Genomic DNA, 15,279 nt, shown 5'->3' with positions numbered 1-15,279 from the left:
TTGTACAAAATTGAATTTCAAACGATCATAAAAATTTAATTTGACTTATATCTTATAGATATTTCTTGTTAAAGGTAAACAAATAAAATTTTATTGATATTTTTAGAAAAAAAACTAAAAAAAAATGAAAACTGACAATGTCCGTAAAGAGCTCAAAATAAGTCAAAATATTTTGAAAATGTTATGGTGTATAGAAAATGCTAATATAAACATTCAGTCAAAATTTCATGTATCTACGGTCATATTTTTTAAAGTTACACCAAAAACCAAATTCAATTTTGTGAAAAAACAATTTTGCGTAAAAATTCCCGTTTTTCCTTAATTTTTCTTTGGTTTTTCTTGGCACTTTTGAAAATTACTGGGAATTTTAAATTTTGACCTCCCCAATGCACCAACGATATTCACTTTTCAATCGAACAAGATACTGAAGTTGAAAATCAAAGCATTATTTCGACTACTTATCGTGTACACAGACACAAAAAAAAATAAAAATAAATAAATAAATAAAAAAAAAACACACATCATTGTAAAATCAATACATTCATCGTTTCACTCAGAATCTAAAATTATAAGGATAAAAAATATTTAAAAATATAATTTTATAAGAAAAACGTTGTTTTATAAGGGACTTGAAACTATGTAAAAAAATATTTTCAAAAAAATGTACACTTTTTGAAATAATGAGTGTTCAATGATAAAAGAATCACCCAGTATTATAATATATATCGTATAGGATATGTAATGTATATTTTAGACTAACTAACAACACATTAAATTTAGGTGATGTAATTTATCTATTATAGGGATTTTCTTTATTGACATTGTGAATGAGGCTCCGGAGTGATGAATGGACACATCACAATTGTTATGGCACTGGCTTTTATTAGATTAATAAAATAATTATGTTAACAGTGAACCCAGATATAAGCAAATAATAATATTTTTTCAATTTAAAATTACAAGTATTTTTATCTGTTATAAATGTTGGAAGTTTATGACACATGGCTTTTAGTACTTTTTACCTTCAATTTTATAATAGTATACATATCATTTAGTATATTATTATGTTATGTTTGTTTAACGATATAAATAAAAAATAATGATAATAGTAACGAAACATTTACCAGTATTTAAGCAAAAGAAATTTATCTAGATTTTTTTCTTACAAGGTATATATAAATTAGTTATTATAGGTATCTATTAAATGTTATACTATATGACACTAAGGGCCTGTATTACTATCTCCCGTTAAATTTAACCGACTCCTAACCGGCCGACTTCGGCCGGTAATAAAATCTGTTATCAGCTGGTTAAGCGTAATCGAAGCATACCGATGATTGTAATACTGGCCTTTAGAAGTGTAAAGTAGACAGTAGTCATAACTCATAGGTGCGAACTGCATGGTGACCGGGGGCCACAGCCCCCATTGAAAAGATTAATCGGGGCTCATGAATATAATAATGGCAAAAGTTAAGACTAAAAAGTAATAAGTTCGGTCCCCATTTACATTTATAAAACCTGGCGCCCATGATAGTAGTTGGCTATTTTAACCCATATTATTAGTTATTAGTAATAACTTATTACATTATTATTATAATAATGCCTATTATTATATAAATGTGTAAAATCATAGTTCATAAAAAAAATGTTGTTTTATAAATAATTCGGACTTTATATTACTATAGAAAAAATTATAATTACCAGGTAATGATCATCATAAGATAACATAAGACATAAAACTGATTGTTAAATGTAGAATCGAGAAATCATAATTAATTATTAATAAAAATATTTTAGACTTTTAGAGATTTAGAGCCAGTTAGAGGTATATTTTTATGTTTACTAATAATATCTAATTATTATTATTATTATAATAGGCACATTTTTATTGAGTACAAAATTCAATTTTAATACTTCCAAACGGAATTTTATTTTATTTTTAAGAGGGGAAAAAAAAGATTGCAAAAAATTTGAAATCCTTAGAAATTCTACAAAATATTAGGTTCAAATTGCTTAAAAAAAATATTCCCAGCACATGCCTTATACTAAATTGTAAATAAATTTCTTGTAAATGAAAAAATAATAGAGCAAGTTATAGGAAGTTGTGCGCACGAAATGTAATTATAATATAATTTACAAATAAAAGAAAGAACAATACAATAAATATACTGTACAACCTTATTGAAAATAAAAATAATATTTTACTACTGCTAAAAAATAATATAATAACATGTTTAAAATATTTTTACTGATATAATATTATATATTAGGTACACAATTGTAAATCTATTATATTAAATAGATAAACCAAGAATCTATATTATATTGATGATAATATCAACAAGGGTAAAAATGTAATATTTACAAAGCTACCTAATCAAATAATGGGTAAGTTATTGTGAATTGATTAGAAATATAATAAATAGGTAGGTGGTAACTGGTATTCAATAATGACCATTACAAAACAGAATAATATTATATTAAACGTATGTATACTATACTATATAGTTGATATTTTTAAATTCCAAATTAATAAAAATACATAGATAGTGCATTATTACATCGTTTATTTGATAAAGTTACGTCATTGATCAATTTTCTGAATATTATAATTAATATGTAAAATATTTCAATATACTATAATAATTTACATAATTATAATTGTTAAAATGGTAGATTATGAACTCTAATATTAATAAGATTATATTCAGCTCAAATGGACCATATTATTATATATTACAAAGTCTATGACCCTAATTCGTATATGAGTAGAAGGACATAGGAACTATGCATTTATAATTTATTCATATTAGTTAAATAATAAGCTAATAGTAATTATTAACCTTTCCTATCAAGTTACCAAAAATTAATTTACAATATTAAGCTCTAAGTAATTAGTAAATCGATAAATCACTTCAATTAACTTTTTACCAACAATTAACTATTTTAGTTGATACGATATCTTTGCATTTTACTAAAACAATAAATTAATCAATTGAAATGTTTAAAGCCCTTTAAGTTTCAAGTAGGCATCTATATTAAATATTATTTTAAAAGATAAAAATAATAATGCCAAATTTCATTGAAAATGTAATTAATATTTTAGGAAATTTTATATTAAAATGAAATAGTATACTTACGTTTCAGTTTAATACACATCAAATAAGTAATTCTATAAAATAAATCAAACAGGTTAAATTAAATAACTCAGAAAAAGTAACTATAAGAAGAACTACTGCTTTAGCGGGTAAAGTTATAATTATTTTATCTAGTGGGGAAATTAATTTGTAGTGAAAGTCATAGTCATCTGAGATAGTGAAATACCCGCATTGAAGACTGTAGGGGTATTTATATTTTATACTTGATTTTCTATCATCAGTTTTTTCATGTTTGGGGAAAACTAATAGATACACCGTGCGGTTCACATTTAAAATAAAACCAACAAGCACTCAACACATAAAACTTCTCCTGCCAAGACAACTATACTACTTTAAAATAACATATTCTTCACATAAATTGAGTCGTGCTCAAATAACCTATTTTACATGTGAAGTATATCCAACAATATAAAATCACGTACCAAAATTATTATTTTTATTCTAAAATGAATTTTTGCCTCACATCTAAAAATAATCCCAACCACCCTTAACCAACAATAAAAAAAAAAAAACGAGAAAGCAGTTCTGCTGTATAGTAGGTATCGAGTGTATTCGTCATTGAGTAAGGTTATTGATGTGTTAAATTTGAATAAAATAATGAATAATTAAACAATTATGTGCGGATACGGTCTGTCAGACTATATTTTCCTAAGGAATATTTTATTATATAGTTACTTATATTGCAATAATTAGTAGGTAATTTATTTTTATATTAGTATTACTACTCCTTATTTTTCGTTTAGATATCCAAATTCATCAATATTTGAATCATAAGATTATGAGAAGGAAGTAAAATTAAACTAAGTATTTAAAGTATTTGTATATAAATAATATAAATAACACATTTATTAGGGGAATGGCAGAGGGGTAAAACATCGCCTCTCTGCCACCTGGCTACACCACTGCTAATGGGTGCCTTCTTAATCATGTAATACCGATTTCAACACATAATTTTGTCATATTTTGTAAAATTATAATGTAGGTATTGATATTGTATATTCTTATTAAAATAGAAAAAAAGTCTTAAGAATTACAATAAGTGACATGCATATTTTATTATGATTTATTTATAAATATTAATAAAATTGCATTAGATATAAATAAATAAGCTTAAAATAAATAAATAGCTTTTTTAGTTAATGTACAAAATTTTATGATCATACATAGCTTTAAAATCCATCTTAAATAATTTAAATTATTACATTATTAATAATTAATTAATAATTAAAATAATTTATAATAAATCCCTGAGAAACATTTTCACTCACTGTCACTTCAATAGTTTTTACTATGATGTCATATTATGTTATACGTGCAGAAGTGTTCTTATAGAAATATATTCTCTTGAGTCTTGTTATATTCTGTGACAAAACATACTAAATAATTATTTAGGACATTTAGTATTTTGTATAAATATACTACATCAAATCTGTTTTATGTTCTACATTAATATATTATACTTGCAGTATGGAAGTATGCAAAAAAAAATTACAATGTACGTAAAATAATAAAATAAAGATAATTTATTGGCTAAATACTTTACTAAATGGTATCATGCTGATCAACAATTGTATAACATACAAATTATAATAAGGTTAAAAAAGTACACCCTTCCATCCAATATAATTCAGTAACGACTTTTGGTAAACTGTTATTATATTAGCTAAGGCGGCGAAAATAATTTACAGGGATCGACGATTTTTTTATCGTATAATTTTATCAACTGACATTTTAATCAATTTAGGGTTGGAAAATAAAAATGTTGACATGGTAATGGTATAATAACTCCGAGATATTTAATTTAATTTTTATTTAATCCGTAATATTTCCACCTAACAAAATCTTTCAGATATTACAGACAACTATAGTCTATAGATTATAACCACTATTCTACATTAAAAGAGAAAGAGATTCTATGTATAGTACCTTGATATTTACAAAAATTATGAACAATTTAAAAGTATTTTTTTCTTAATTTTTGTTAGGTTTATCTTTTATAAATGATTTACTAAGATTTATATTTTATGTGTTTATTCCAAAATACATTTAAATCAAGTATTTATAATATACTAGCTGATCCCGTGCACTTCGTTACTCGTTAAATGTACCAACTCTATATGACTCAAACTTGGTTCAATTCGTTATTTAATATTCGGTGTATGGTGTTCAAAATTTATCTTAACTTTTCCGTTTCCCGGAATAAAAATTCTGATTCACAGCAGTATATTATCAGGTAGGCAATCTACCTGCGGTGGATCGCGGACCCCGTGCTGTTTGTATGTAAATGTATGATTTAACTCTAAAGTATCAAAGTTATACCAAGTTTGTACGTAAATGTATGATTTAACTCTAAAGTATCAAAGTTATACCAAGTTTGTCGTATTCCACCTATGATGGATTAATATAATCAATTAATACAAAATCCTAACCTAACCTAACCGTACTAATATCAGATGAATAAAAAAACCAAATTTAACCATTTTTAAATTAGCCTGTCTTCTTCCCAGAGATCTAATCTACACACAAACATCCATTTATAAAAATAAATGAATAAAATAATAATACAAATCAACAAACATGCCCGATTAACCAGTAGCAACCAATATATTATAATACACAGTTGCACCACTGTTGTATTTTTCACATCCAGATTTCCTACTTTTCCGGTGGATTTTACAAAAATTTTCTTTCGTAAAAACCTTTTCCTGGCAATTACGAACATCTTAAAAAAAGTTTGAGCCAAATCGGACCAGCCGTTCTCGATTGATGAGGTAACGTACATTTTTCACGCTCCATTTTTATATATATATAGATAATATAAGCAGTATAGCCCGCCGTATAGGTACAACAAGTTATGGAATATGCTGAGAAATACCTAATCTAACAAATAATTAGGTCATTATCTTAAAATAAATGACCTACATAATATTTTATTGCTTGTTCTATGGAGTAAAAAAATGCAACATACCTTTATATATTGATAAACGTAAAATTATATCTGGCAATTGGCATGCATATTAAAGTATTTTAATTCATAGCTAGGGCTGTGAATTTATAGGAAAGTGCATTTTTTTGGTGATTGTAAAACATAGCTTTGTAAGTACATAATTTAAATTATGTAACTACAAATCCATCTATGAAACTTTTATTTTGCATATTTTTGCATTTTTTGACGTTTTTAATTTTTTAGGTCATTTTTTCACATTTTCAAGTCATATTTTGCATTTTTAGTTCATTTTCTAGTATTTTTAATCAAATTCCGTCAATTGACTTGTTTGAAAAAATTTTTTTTATTTTACACAAATAAATACAAAAACATTTTTTTTAAATGTTTCAGGTGAATAGCATTAACTTGATGCAAATGTAAATTCAAATGCAATCAACATTTTTACTATTTTTTTTTAATAAATAAACACTTTTTTGTACTTATGTTTAATATTATCCTGTACCCAATATTAATATTAATATAAAAATTAAATTGAAAACCATTTTAAATGAATTTTATACTATAATTTTTGGCATTTTATATTCCTTTTTTTTGGCATTTTAAGTGCATATTTTATTGCATTTTTTGACATTTTTAATGCATTTTTTAAAGTTTTTTAGTGCATTAAATTCACAGCCCTGTTTATAACTATCAATTTAATGATTGTTGTCTTGAAAGGTGTTATTAAATTAAAGACTTAGAAATTTAATTTGAATTTGGTCTTTTAAAATCAATCACAAAATGATTATCAATAAATCTTATAATATGCAAACACAAGGTTTTATAAATATAATTAATAATTATTAATAAGAGTAGTTTAATAAATCCAAGTTTAAAAAAACCCTATAGAGTACAGGTATCGAGTTACCTTCCTCGTCATTGAATCACTGTATTACTGAAATAGATGTGTTGAATTTGAATTAAATGATAAAAACTATCCACGAAAAACTATTCTGAGCAAAGACGGTTTGTCAACCTATATTACTAACTATATTTTTCACACCAATATTTATATTTAAAATGAAATTAATTTTATTAGAAGAACTATGGTAGGTCAAATTAGTTTTTTCTAAAAACACCGCATTTATTGTATACGTTTGTAAATTTAATTCCTGTGTATATAACATTGATCGTTGATGTTGTTCGATATACATTTTTGTATGAATTGCTTATATTTTTATATTTCTTATATTATCCTATCTCTAGAGACTCTATTCATTTATTCAAGATGCTATTGGTTTTGATCCCTGTCCATTAGGTGTAATTTAACGGAAATATGTTTGTTTTTGACATTTTAAATAACTTCAATATCTGCCCAGAAATTGTATATTTAATTGATTTCAGAAACCCAAATAAGAATATGTGAATTTAGATGTATTCTGTATTCTAAATTTAAAAATTCATTTTAGCAAAAATTCATTTTTTCCAGAACTTTTTTTATAATATTAGTCAATAAAATCTACAATATTTTATAGATTGTTTTGTTTTATTTCGCTATAATTTAAATCTATTGAATTAATTTTTTTTCGTCTTTCATATTACTTATGTATTAATATTATGTGATTTTAGACTACAGATTATCATCTGCATGTACTATAAGTATATTATTCTTATACGGTATAGGTTTTACTCCTGTTAAATATTTCAATAAATGAATATATATTTGTATGCACTTATCACATTGTACGTGTGGGGGTTCATAAATGTATGTGTAGCACTACATTTGCATCAGTGTATACATTGTTTTCATCACGTATTATAGCAACTACAGTTGTACAATACGCTTCTGATCAACGGTTGACCAAAGTTTTAACAAGATTTTAAATTTTAACAATTCTTCAAAATATTTTTGAATTTGAAATGATATGTTTGAATATTTATAAAGTTTATGGGTCAAATCTAAAATGATATCAATACTGACAAAATGTACTGTTTTTTAACAAAAGCTGTTGATTATTTTTTCTAAGCAATAGTAAAATAAAATAAAGTTTGTGACGTAGTTTGAGGCATAGTGGCTCACCCAATGAAAAATATGTTTTTCATAAAATAAATACCTATTGCAAAATATAAAAAAATAATTTTATATAACCATGTAACATGTTACTTAACAATAAGTTCTGAAGATGACATATTTATATTTTATAGAAACTGAGAAACAATGAAACAATATTAGGGAGACAATCAATGGAAATTAACAAACTGATAAGCTCTGCAGTGTTAACTTCAGAAAAAGTATAGTTGGTACTCAAAAGAGAAAGCTATACTCAAATAGAAGATTTATTGAGAGAATCAAAAACTAATGAAATAATTCAAATAGTATACAAGATGAATTAAAAATGTTTAAATGCCAATTATGCTTATCCGACCAATTATCTCTATCTCTAAGGGTTGGCTTTGTGGTTGTCTATTGAAGGAAAATGAAGAATTTAAATTAAGAATTTAGTTTAGATTCTAAGTTCTAAACTCAATAAAAATATAATTCAATAATTTAAAAAAAGAATACAATATTATATTTTCTATTTTCTCGGATTATATTTTCTTCTTATAAGTTTCCATTATATATTTTACTCTACCAAATGTAATTCAACAGATCTGAGTTTCAGTTATTCAGTCACCCCTTGTGTTACTAGTTTATACCCACAACTGAATGTCTGGCAACAATTTATCAAAATGACTAGAAAAAGAGTGACATTTTAAGAGCATTTCTGATAAATCATGATGGGTTAAAGGTGAATCCACCTTACAACAAACAAAAATAGACAAAACTAAGGGACGAATAACAACTTGTACATTTTAGGATATTTAAAAAAATTATCGGTAAAAAAGATTTCTCTTATAACATCAATTAGTTTATAAAATCTTATTATATTGTTTAATCTAAATGATAAATCATCCAAAAAAAATTTAAAAGGTTTTCTGGCAGTTCTCTATATTTAGGTAGGTAAATTATTTGTATAGTTAAGTGACTAATAAAAAAACTCGAAAAACTGTTTTGTACATTTTAAATAATAATATAATATTATGATGATGAAAAACAAATAAAATAAAAAAATATAAACAATTATTTTTATGATCATTGATTTTGGTTAGAACTTAAATATAATATACAGTCACATACAATATAATATGTAGCTAACTTGCTAACTGTGACCAATTCAAGTATTATAATTGTACTAATAAAACACTTGGTAAATATAATTTACATAAATCCAAATAAATATCAAAATAATTATTATAAATCTAAATTTAGAATTATATACAATTTTAAACACAGATATAAACATTACAAGCCTTTACTAAATTTACATTTCAGAATAATTTTGTATAGAATGCCACCTTATATAAATAAAGGCATTTATTAGACATTTATAATTTGATTCTGTAAATAAGAAAAGGTCAAGGTGTTTTTAATGTTTGAATTAAATTTCGTATTAACATAAAATTTTCTTAATACAAAATGTACCTATGAAAAAATAAAACTATGACTTAAATTAAATTAAATTAATTTTCTACATGATAGAGTATTATATACAAAATTTGTTTATAATATTGTATACTAAATAGACATAAAAACCACCGAATATATTAAACGCAAGTTTTTATTCTTTATAAATGGCGGAAATAAACCTCCAATATTTTAGCTTCTATTTTTAAGTTTATGTAAACACTGTTGCTTTGATTTTTATAATAAGATTAATTTTAACAATTTCGCTAATTTGGCTCATAAATTGAAAATATTTATACTTTCAAATAATACCACTGTTTAGTGTCTAATTAGTAAACAAATATATAACACAAATACTGAGTAGTGTCTAATTAGTAAATAAATAAATAATTAATAAATAATAATAATTTTAAAACACTTATGTTGTGTATTATTTCATTAAAGATAAACTAGTATAATACATCTTACCTACAGGCTACAGATGTTTAATTTTAATGTAAGGTGATAATTATTATTACAAAATATATAATATTAATTTTACCCTTTTTTATCTCATTAAATATTGAACGTCTTATATTATAACTAGGTAGTAATGAATTGAAAAAAAGAATATCAAGATTGATATCAACACAATCTTTTTCTTTTTTATTGCTTTAAGGATTCAACATCTATGGTCATAACTTATTATTATCATAAGCCTGAAGGTTATGTTGTAGGTGGTATACTGTGGGGGAAGGTATAGTTGGTTAGAACACGTGTATATGTGGCAAGGATTTGTCACTCAAATACGGGTGGTCACCTTTCCGGTAACTAGTGACACTGGCTAATACTTAACTTCAGAACACGTCTATGACTGAAGCCAACTACCGCGCTACACCAGGCCACACAATCTATTTTGTATTTATTTAAATGAAATAAATATGTCCTATACTAAACCATGCTCTCCTATAAGAATCTCCAAATTAGATTATTTATCATCACTTTAATATTAATAAATATGTAAAACATTAATACAACTCTAATAGTCTAATTTCTAACGATCTCTTTGTATTCTGCCCATACTTATTCTTCTAGTCATGCTGTTTCGATTACATTAAAAACAGTTACTTGATGAAATTTATAAAATACCTTGCAGTACTGAATTGTTGAATGACTTAACATTATACCCTGATAATAACGAAAAATATTAAATAAATAAATATGACTCAAGTATTTTAAGTAATGTGACGAAAGTGCTATAGCTTTTATACCCACCTTCAATGGAGTATACGTTTTTAATTTAATTTACATTTAAGTATATACATTATACAATTCTTTTTTGTCGAATGAAATAATATCATTTTATTTATCTTCTTTTTCAACATTTTTTCAAAAACTATTTTCTCTTTTTCTTTAAGTTGTATAAGCTATAGACTATCTTCTAAACAATGGACTACTCGGTTCACCTTATAGCAGTGAATTCAATTCTAGTCGACGTGTACCTACTATACTACTTTATAATTTTATATTGCATTCTCTACAAGAATACTCAGCAAATCAGCTTAATTTCATTAAACAAAAATCGTATTTTCCACATTTTTACATTGTTTTTTTTTTTTTATATTAATGCTAGACATATTTTATCCCAAACCATAATTTTTAGATGCTTTAACAAAAAATAATATTGTCTTTTCATCAAACTAAATAAACTATTATCAATTATTTATGTATTTTCTGTGAACAACTTTTTAATTCACAAACTAACTTAAGCTTGTAAACAACATATACACCACACATTTTAAATATTCAGTTTATCGAGTATTAATAAGATATAAAATGTACATTTCACATACTTTTAACTTTGAAATATTTATCGTATTACAGTAGGTATAGACTATAGGGACATAATAAATACCAAGATAAATACCCAAAAATGTATGCTGGGGCAAATTGCATATTTTGTATGTGTATCACTTTGACAATAAAAAAATTCCATTATATCAATAGCTACGGTTGTTGAGAATATTACTATTTTAACCATACGCATAATTTCGTATACATTTAAAACAGCTATAGAAAAGTTTATCAAATTATTAATATATTTTAAAAACTATAGCTAACAAATTTACCGTGTATACTATACGCACTTAGGTACACAAAGCAGAATAATTCAAACATAATTACTAATGCTTGTTAATAATTATTATTCTTTGTATTACCAGCTATTTTTTCAATGTCAAAATCTCGAAAAATATAGAAGAGGACATATAAGTACTTACACCTAATATAATACTTATTATTTATGTAAAATACAATAAAAATTATAAGTTAATAATTACTTCATATTTTACACTTGAATTTTATATTGCTAGACCCATAGCTAATTAATGTAGGTACTCTTAATATAGTAATATTAACTAGATGAGAAAATATTAAATATTTTAACAACGCGGTGGAAAATCAATATAACAAATCTCATCGAAGATATGTTAAAAATAAACAACATGTAGGTAGGTACCTACTTCTTTGATAAACTTGATAACAGTTAATTGTTTTGTCCATATTATAATTATAATTATTATGTAGTAGGTAACCTACCAACTATTTGATCATGCATATAAAAAATAATATATCATAAGTTGTACAATTTTAAATTAAAAATTATTATTATTAATTAACAAAATAGTTGTGACAAACAATAGATAACTTTTTTAACGCTGTTAAAACAATTTACCCTCGTCACGCATCGTGTATTTGGTTGTTCTTTACAGTATAATATTAGATTTACAGTTAAAATATTCAAATTTAAGTGTCACCCTAGCCATTTTTTAAACCTAAATACTTCATTAAAAAACTTAACTCGTGCTCGCGTGTGCTTATGTACATTGTAATTCCATTTGTACAGCAATAAAAAATATGAATAAACTAAACTATAATGTATTCCCATAACAATAAAAATAATAATCATGATGAAATCCTATTCATTTATAAATATCATAATACAGAATACATTATGTATTCGGAGGACAGAATACAACGCGGATAAACTATTTTGTAACTATATTACGAGCTGCGGTCATATGTATGTCATAAAAACAGTTGGTATCAACGTTGTAACTATTCCCAATAAAAAAAACAATAATTCCCGCGTGTGAAGTCCATACAGCTCTACTGTAAGTCTGACACTAGATGTTTTTTTTTTTTTTTTGCCGAAACGCGAAAAAATCACGCATCGACGAAATCTAAAGAGATTTCATGACACGATGACGACGGGTCAGCAGTCGCAGTTTGATTGTATATACTGCAGTGCGAAAGAAAAATATCGAGAGAAAAATAAAGCCCATACCTTGCCGATGAATGTGGCCCCGACGGTTTGTAGTGTTTGGATCACGGCGAAGACGACGACGGCGACGTACGGTCGGTACGCATTTACCGGACTTAAACACGCGCGTTGCGGTGGAGCGGGGATTTGTGTATGTGGTGCGTGCGCGCGTGACGACGATGAGGGCCCGCCACCGAACGACGGACACGACAGCGCTATTGAAAAACCGCGGACGTCGAGCTTTTCCGATTGGTGGCGGCGGTGGTGATGCAAAAATAATGCGTACCTTCATAATATAGATACCGTGCACTGTAAATCAGAAAGCGACCAATAAATTTCACCGTGTTATCATATTGGTATATTTCTCTATACCTATAGTGCTTGGTTTTTTTTTTTCGTATAATAGGTTATAAGATTTGATTTGAATATAATAAAACAAAAAAATGTTCGTACGCCGATCGCAAGAACCGACATCCTTCAAATAAGAATCAGCCAATGGAAAAAACACCGATACTACCATTATTCCATCAATAGTAAAGCACTAAATCAGCACGTATTTTATGGTCATCTATCAGTAAATTTGTCACTTCCTCTGTTGCCGCCTAACTGCCTAAGACGACGGATTGCCGGGAAAAAAGGACTTGCCGCCGAAGAGGGAGATTTAAGTGAAATTGAAAATTCCTTCGATAAATGCCATATGCCACTCTTTGGACTTTCTTCACCAAGACAAGGTCATCATTTTCATCAGTGCAATACCCGAATTTTTCAGGAATCCGGCCTTGCGTATTTTTAAGTATATGGGGTAGCTTAAGATTTTAATAATTTATACAAAAATTACAATGTATAGTTTACTTGTTCACTGTTCAGTTCCCGAACACATGCAGACCTCGAATGCGCTCCGGACATCTGGAATACGGTTCGTAAACTTCAGCTTTCAACTTTTCTCTGTTCAGAGACTTTATAATAGTTCTTGATTTTCACATTATGACAAGGAACAACCATCTGCAAAATGTGATGTTTAAAATGATTTAGAGAAAAATTTAACATCCATGCACATTCACCAAGCATACTCATGTCCTTTTATGCTTTAATATAAAGCATTTACTTATTCTAATTTTTAAACAAACTTAAGACCATATTTTCAATTATTATATTTTTTATAATATATATAGAGTATTCTTTATTTCTGTATTATAGATGTGATAAACACTTTTTCAAAGCAAATGTGAACAAACCATTTTAAACTTGAAATTATGTTAATCTGATGATTTTATAAAACGATGATGCAACTAAATCGATTTGAAATAGTTCCTGGAGTTATTAAATTATATACATACTAAGTGTCTAAGCATAATAATTTAATGGTTTAACATGAAATATAAAAATATGTAATACTTAGTTTATAGTAGCCAGTAGGTACTTATTAGTACAAATTATGACATTTGAATAAATTAATATTAATTACTAATTTACAAAACAGTATGGACCACTTATCGAAAAACCTATTTTCATAAACTATAATATGATACCTACTTTGGCTTAAAATTTTCTTTTAAGAAGTTGATGTGGATTTTTATATTATCTAGTAGTCTGGTTGTAGTGCTTCTCCTATCTGTTATTGTATGTGGTGTTTGGTTCTCATATCTTCATATTTTTGGCATTCTGTTATGATAAACTGTAAGTTTTTAGCACCCAGTACATAAATAATTATAATTATAATAATAATAATAACGATTTGTTTATAAAATATTGAAGTTTTTAAATTACTTTAACGTAAAACAGCTATAATAACCAGTTAAGTTGAAGCCTAAGATAAAATATGTATCTCGCCTATATGTACCAAGTACCATCATCAACGATGCGCCACCGCACCATAGTCGCTCTATTTACTAGTAAGTATATTACAATATAATATACACACAAGATATTCAAAATATGCGAGACAATATATGTATTATTCATATTATAATAAAACGTATATTATTATGTACATACAATACATTATACTAATACTATACGTCTATACAGACTATACCTAACCGATGAAAACATGTTTTATTTACACTACCACCTACGTGAAAAAAAGCTATACTGGAAAAAAAGATAAGAATTGAACGAAATACATGTATTTATTTTTGACGGATTTACGTCAAATTCAATAAATTATACGAACAAAAAAAAATTATACATACTCGCGGGTATATATTGAAAATGTTATACGAAGATAAATAATATTAAATGTTCAAAAAATTGATTGCATTCGAGTTATCCTTTGGAGGCTGATAGTACTACAAGGTGTCGTGATATTTGGATTTTAGATGTGATTAGTTCGACGCAAACAACGTTTCAAGGCGTATAAATTTGATGCAACTTCATATTTTCGACACAT

The 15,279-nt window shown here is 26.1% G+C and overlaps 1 protein-coding gene across 1 annotated transcript in view; it reads right to left on the bottom strand.

Annotated features, from left to right (window-relative positions):
• The window catches only part of LOC100160028 (calcitonin gene-related peptide type 1 receptor), a 69,139-nt gene extending 55,259 nt beyond the window's left edge, over window positions 1-13,880 (bottom strand). Inside the window, exons 1-2 of the mRNA XM_008186614.3 lie at window positions 13,743-13,880; window positions 12,915-13,199 (exon numbers count right to left, since the gene is read on the bottom strand). The gene's annotated coding sequence lies outside the window, so the exon portion shown is untranslated. The remainder of the gene's footprint in view (window positions 1-12,914; window positions 13,200-13,742) is intronic.
• Window positions 13,881-15,279: the final 1,399 nt, after the last annotated feature.

Source organism: Acyrthosiphon pisum, chromosome A2, assembly GCF_005508785.2.
Source record: "Acyrthosiphon pisum isolate AL4f chromosome A2, pea_aphid_22Mar2018_4r6ur, whole genome shotgun sequence".
Classification (NCBI taxonomy): Eukaryota; Metazoa; Arthropoda; class Insecta; order Hemiptera; family Aphididae; genus Acyrthosiphon; species Acyrthosiphon pisum.
This window is presented reverse-complemented; position numbering and strand designations above follow the sequence as displayed.